Source organism: Portunus trituberculatus, chromosome 39, assembly GCF_017591435.1.
Source record: "Portunus trituberculatus isolate SZX2019 chromosome 39, ASM1759143v1, whole genome shotgun sequence".
Taxonomy (NCBI): domain Eukaryota; kingdom Metazoa; phylum Arthropoda; class Malacostraca; order Decapoda; family Portunidae; genus Portunus; species Portunus trituberculatus.
The window spans coordinates 232,501-240,000 of NC_059293.1; positions in this window are offsets into that span (position 1 = coordinate 232,501).

The window sequence follows — 7,500 nt, forward strand, 5'->3', positions numbered from 1 at the left end:
TACACACGAAGGGGGATTGAATGAGAGGAGAAATAAATGGTTGTAGGAATAAGTACCGTCTTTTCTTAAGTTCTTATGGAATACTTCGGTTGTGGAATAAATACATCGGGAAAACGTATTAACTTTCCCTACGTCACAGTGACCAGGAAAGACATAGATACGTGAAAGGAGGATTAAATGAGAGAAGATGAATGGTTATGGGAATAAATACTTCGGGAAATAGGAATTATCAACTTTGCTAACGTAACAGTGACTAGGACAGACAGAGCTATGTACAATGAGAGAAGAAAATAAACTGTCGTGGGAATTATAAAGCCTGTATTAAGAAACGCTTTACTCTCTCACCATCACTATTCTCCAAAGGCTCCAGTTTAAGATACTCATGTTTTTTAAGGATATTTTCATGGTTCTAGTGATGGATTGGCAAGATTTCTAGTTGAGTGAAAGGAGAAACTGTCTTGAGAACCCGACTAGTTGTCTCTGTGGCCTTGGAAAGTTGTAGTGAGAGGGGAAGGCGTTTCTGAATACGGTGGTAAATAATAAGGGAACTAGAACTTATTAAGGGCACAAGGAAAGGTACTACAGGAAAATATGACTCTGTGGGGATTCGAAAACTGTTCACTGGGGGAAAAAAAATCGGGATAAAAGAAACATCTGTGGAACAACAACAAAATATTCTAAAATAATTACAGAACAAAAAAATAAAGACTTGGGAATATAAAAAAAATACAAATATACAAATAAATAAATACATAAAAACTTTTGGGGCGTGACTAGAGAGTAATGTTAGAAGATTAGATGATGAAGATGATAATAATGACGATGATAATGACAATAACAATAACTTTTTTTTTTTCTTTCTGGCTTATGGAAGAATTTCACAACTTAACCCCTTCAGTATTGGAACTCATTTCTGACATAGGTTTTGAGTTTGACTAGACGATTTTGTTGACATAAGGAAGGGTCTATAGAGGTCAGAAGATTATGGGCCAGAGTCTTCACTATTTCAATCCCTACATAAGTTTCTGAAGCTGTATAAAATCACCAAATAGTAAGCAAAATGAATATGGAAACGCGTCATGCTACTGAAGGGGTTAAAGAGATTATTCAAATAGTCGACAAACCCAACTTGACTTAAATTCTTGCTTATCCTTTCTCTTCTAACACAAGCCAAAATATGAGCAAGACACCAGCTGGATCACCTGTTGAAACCTGTGTAGGCGGGAAATCACTAAGCCAGCCAAGAGTTGCTCAGAGCTCGTTAACACCTCCCTCACTCACTTGCTTCTCACACACTCCTCTTCCTTTCCTCCCTTCTATCGCTCCCTCCTTGTCTTTCTCCCAATCCCGTCACACGCCTGGCTTCTCTCTCCCTCTCACCAGCGTCCCGGGAAGCGATGCGACCGACACAGCGAAGTGGAAAATGCAAAGTAAAGGTTAACAAGCATACAACCTTCGCTGCAGTGTGTTTGTCGTCCAGGTGACATCGCAGGCGTGTTGTTCAAGGGAGGGTTGTCAGCGACGGGTGTCAGTAAACAGACTTTCATCCTTTCACTGCTCAATATTCTTTCCCTATAATGCCTTACAACTTCTCACACACTTGTATTTGTACGAAAGCATGTTTTGATATCTGTTACTTTGAATATATAAAATTAATCTCCTGATCTCTTTACTCTATCTGTTAATGTAGAGTTAATTCATATTTTGTTCAGATAAAATAAAATAAAGGCCCACTTATTTGACAGTTCCCTAATGTTAAGTAAAAACGACCACAGCAGTTACACGTTTCAATCCATACAATCATAGTGTATATTTTACGTCTTCTTCTTCGTTACTAAGTGTATGGCGATTGATACCAGCAAACTATTTCTAAACTCAAACATCTCGTATACTATCCATTGTTTTTTTTATTAAGCGTGTAAAGTGAGACCTCAGTAAACAATCTTTCACACCTTCAGTATTGGGACGCATTTTTTTACCTTGAGTTTAGGGTATGATTAGACCATTGTATTTATATTAAGAAGAGTCTATGGAGATCAGAAGATTAATGGCCAGTCTTCACAGCTCTAATACCCACATAAATATCTAAAGCTGTATAAAATCACCAGATAGTCAACAAAATACATATGAAAACGCGTCTTGATATTGAAGGGGTTAAGAAGAAAAGAATGTATATTATGTTTGATTAGATGAGTTAGGTGGCTTCACAAATACCTCCTAGACACGAAGCTAGATTAATTTCAAGCCGCACGTGTACAGAAGAGGAAATAATAGTAATAATAATCAGCGACAGGATGAAAGGAGCAAAGGTTAGTGACAAAGTGAGATCAGAGTAGGTCGTTAAGATGAAATATTATACGCTCTGTTTGATTATACAGTTAAGAGGATCTACAAATATCATCTTGACATGAAATTACGTTAACCCCTTCACCACTAGGACACATTTTTACCTTCTGATTTGTGTTCGATTATGATTTTTATTGACATTAGAAAGGAGCTGTGAAGGTCAGAAGATTAATGGCCACAGTCTTTACTATTTCAATCCCTCCACGTAAGTTCCTGAAGCTGTAGAAAATCGCCAAATAGTAAGAAGAATGAATATGAAAACACGTCATGCTACTGAAAGGGTTACTGTCAAACTCCACAACATACACACACATGGAAAAATAACGATGAGTAGTAATATAATGAGATAATCAGAGGGGAGTGAGAAAGTATGAATAGTGTAGTACGTTGTTAAGGCAGAAAAATCATATACTGTGTGTGCCTTCATGAATTACGAGGTTTAACGAATGGAGTCTTAACATTATTACACATTTTTTATTTTTTTATTTATACCATGTGGACTTTTCACGGGAATTTATGGGCTAAAGGGGGATAATTTTTAGGGTACATCCTATCTCAAAGCCCACCCGCTAGGAAACCGTTGCCCCGAGTGAGAAAGCCCAACCTACACTCGGACCGTGAACAGGATTGGAACCCATGCGCTTGGAGACCACTCGGACCCCAAAGCACGCATGGTTCCACTGTACCACTTCTATTAATTTAAAGGCTACTCTTACTAGAATATACAGTTGAAAGTCAGGCATGTAAGTGTTGTAGGTAAAGCAGCAGATACGTCAGTAGTGAAAAGTAAGGATGGTAATTGCAGGATGTTTCAAGTTTATCATAAGAAAGTAAGCCATGACAGAACTGAAAATTTACAACAGAAGGAGTGGGAAATGCGCTCCAGTACTGAAGGGATTAACAACGTATAAAACTCTTACTGTGTCACTGTTCTGTGCTCCCTTGCTCTGCCTTGCCTAAAAGTCTTCTTAGGTTTGTTTCCTTTAATCAGAATCATCCTTGTTCAAAAATCTGTACCTCTCTTGCTGGAAAGAAAGGAAAAAAGAAAAAAAACCCCATCTGTTTCTCTCATTCAGTCACTCCTCCTTAGTATTAGTCCAACGTGTATCATCTTGACAACTTCTCCCTTCTGTCTACCCTTCCCTTCTTCTCCCCTTCTGCCTCCAGAACCGTAAAACACCTTAAAAAAAAAACCGTGTAAACTTAAATAAACCCTTTTGAAATAGTGGAGGTGAAGCACAGAAGTGTTTGAGAATACCTGCCTTACTCCTCCTCACCTGATACAAACAAGCGGTAGAGCAGCGGGGCGCCTCACACACTACAGCCTCGCGCAACAGAGCCAGCAATGAGGCGGCGATTGACGAGGTGCAAAGTGATAGAAGTGACAGACACGAGAGGGAGGAGGAGGAGGAGAAGGACGAATATACAAAGCAATATACAAGAGGAACAATCAACAACAGTTCCCTTGATTCCTGCACTATATGTTGCTTGAGGATGAAAAAAATGGAGGTTTGAGAAGGAGATACACAAAAGAATATAAAGATGAAACATAAACGTAAACGAAGAGAAGGTTCCTACAGAGAGAGAGAGAGAGAGAGAGAGAGAGAGAGAGAGAGAGAGAGAGAGAGAGAGAGAGAGAGAGAGAGAGAGAGAGAGAGAGAGAGAGAGAGAGAGAGAGAGAGAGAGAGAGAGAGAGAGAGAGAGAGAGAGAGAGAGAGAGAGAGAGAGAGAGAGAGAGAGAGAGAGAGAGAGAGAGAGAGAGAGAGAGAGAGAGAGATGAGAGAGAGAGAGAGAGAGAGAGAGAGAGAGAGAGAGAGAGAGAGAGAGAGAATGTTCACAATAAGCTACACAACCTTACCAGAGAGAGAGAGAGAGAGAGAGAGAGAGAGAGAGAGAGAGAGAGAGAGAGAGAGAGAGAGAGAGCCGATAAAACATGGTGCCTATTTCCCCGTGACAAATTTGCGGCGCGTTGTGTGATCACTCTGGCTCAGCGATCACTTTATCCCGCTGATGCCGCGCTGTTCAGGTTAATTACGCCCGTAAAATATTAAACACGTGGCTGCTGATGTATTGCTGGGCGCCGCTACCCTGGCAGACCGGGGGCTAGTGGTGGTGGTGGTGGTGGTGGTCGGGCATAGTAGCGGAGGATGATAGTAATAGTAGGTAGTAGTAGTAGTAGTAGTAGTAGTAGTAGTAGTAGTAGTAGTAGTAGTAGTGGTGGTGGTGGTGGTGGTGGTGGTGGTGGTGGTGGTGGTGGTGGTGGTGGTGGTGGTGGTGGTGGCAATCCATCACAACACTCTTTATTACAAGTTCACTGCACACAAACCTATTCGTTGGAGGACTTATGAGCAACATCGCCACTTTTCTACTGAACCAATCCTGTCTGACTCAGCCGAAGCTTCTAAAACAGGCGATTTGACTCTCTTGATGCTCTTCAGGCTGAGGAGGAGGAGGAGGAGGAGATGGTGGTACGGTTTACCTTCAGCGGGCGTCTCTCTCTCTCTCTCTCTCTCTCTCTCTCTCTCTCTCTCTCTCTCTCTCTCTCTCTCTCTCATTGATGTTCTTTCTTACATAAAAAAAAGTAAATCAACAAAAAATAAATAAATGCATACAAATTTCGACTAATGCTGTCAATTCGATTTAGCTCAAGAGAATTTCACAGTGGGAGAGGCAGAGTTCTCCTAACCGGCGCCTTATGGCCTCACTGTTATCGGCACCAACACCAACACACTTCCCTTCCCTCTGCCTCCCGTACCCAATCTATTGAGCGCGGTGAGGGAACCACAGGAACGCCAAGGATGTCTCAGGAAGGACGCTTTGCAAAGATCCTGCTGTCACTTCCATCTTCCCTGCTGCTCCCTTTCTCTGCCACACCAACAGCCGACCCACCACACGAATCTCACCAATTATTAATCTGGGCATGTTTTGGTACGGAATTCTCTTTGTCTGCACTCTCTCCCTCTCTAAACAGATAGATGGATAGAGAGATATACATAAATACATAGACAGAAGGTAGACAGGTTGATTACGAGGTTACTTATACATCCATGCCATTCTCTTTTCCGTCAAACAAAGGAGGAAAGCTGAGACCAAGATTAGAAAAAGAGAGAGAGAGAGAGAGAAAGGATCCTGGAAAGCCGGGGGACGAAGACTCCGGTTAGGAAAAGTACAAACAATGGCCGAGAGGTCGCAAAAATATCGGTGGCCGCGTGTGGAAAGTCAACGTATACTAATGAGAGAAACCCCGTGGAATCATTACGCGCAGAAATGAACCAGGAGAGAAGGTGCCGGCAGGCGAATACCCTGGAATGACTAGTAATGTTTGGTTGGTGTGCTTCTGAAGACTGTATTTAAGCAAAGGGAGAAGGGCTGCGGGGAGGCTGAGACGCAGAACCAGTAATCCAGTAGCTTCCCTTGCCTCACTCGTCACGGCAGCGCCACGAGGCATCGGCGAAGGGTGAAGGGGAGACGTGGAAGGAGAAGTCTATTTATACATTAGCCGCTGGTCGCTTACTCCTGGCTTGTCTTCAGGGCGTGCGTGGGAGACTGGCGGGTCACGCGTTGCCAGCTTCCTTCCCAGCCCGCTCAGCCCCGCATCGCCGCTACCACCGCTCACCTCACCTCACGCCGCGCTGACGTCACGCGGCTCAGGTGTGCACGACACCGGCCACCACCTGACTCGCAAAGCGCCAGGTGATAGGCTGGTTAGCAATGACCATCCACCCACCAACTCACCAACCACACACACACACACACACACACACACACACACACACACACACACACACCTATCAAACCCTACCACATCACAAATAAAAATAACAATAGAGAAAACAAACAATGCCAAACTCCCACCTCTATCACCAAACACCAGACATCAAAACACCGCCGCTAAAATGTACACTTAAAATAATCTTTGTGTGTTATTTATTTATTTTTTTTTTGTCGAGCTTTTTCCTTTTCAATGTTTCCGCACAAAGCAAAACTCCCCTTTCCAATGCTTCCACTCAAAAAATCCTATACCCACACATACACAGATAATAAGCAGCCGCCACTATTTCCCTTCCCTTTCACACTCTGGCCCATATTCTGAAACTCTTTGCTCTCTCACCATCACTGCTTTCCAATGGCTCCTGTTGAAGATACTCGTGTTTTTACGAGTATTATCATGGTTCTGGTGATGGATTGGCAAGATTTCTAGTTTATTAAAAGGAACAACTGTATTGAAAACCCGGCTCGCTGTCTGTGCGGCCTTGGAAAATAGTCGTAGTGAAAGAGTAAAGCATTTCTAAATACGTGTGAGGCTCGTTTTCTCAAGACACTTTAGTGCTTCAGCTCCACTGGTTCAAAAGGCTTCATCTAAATTTACACATTTTTTCTAAGGTGTTTTTACGATTCTAGAGACAGATTGACAAGATTTCTACATTATCTGGAGAAACACTCTTGAAAACTTCGCGAGTTGTCTGTGTGGCATTGGAAAACTGTCGTAGTGAGGGAAAGGCGTTTCTAAATACGGACGAGTGACCCGCGCAACCTCAGCAAAGCCGCCAGTGCAGCCTGTCACAAGAGAAAGCCCGTGGCGAGGTGCTCATCAAATACCAGTGCTGTAATCGTATAAAAGTCACTTAGCTCTTTAGAGGGAACTTAGTATAGAGTAGATAATAAAACAAAATAATAAGAGATTGATTATAAAGAAAATGTTGGTCTTATCAAGGTGTGTAGGTGTGTTAGAGTTACAAAATGAATTCAAAGGGTGCAATCGTAAAGAAAGAACATTAGTAGTAGTCGTACATAGCTTTAATCACACTTGTTGTTATATTAATGTGAAAAAGCTACTAAGGGAAAGTAATTAATATGTCACTTAACCCCTTCAGTACAATGCCGCTTTTCCATATTCATTTTGGCTACTATTTGGCGATCTTATACAGCTTCAGAAACTTACGGAGGGGGATAAAAATAGGGAAGACTGACTATTAATCTTTTCACCTCCATAAACCCTTCTGAATGTAAATAAAATCGTCTAATCATACCCGAAACTCAAGGTAAAAATGCGTCCCAGTAACTGAAGGGATTAAAATAAAAAAAAAAAAAACTTACGCATTTAACGATACTAAATAAAAGAAGAATTTGGATGGTGCAACAGAGGAACTGAGT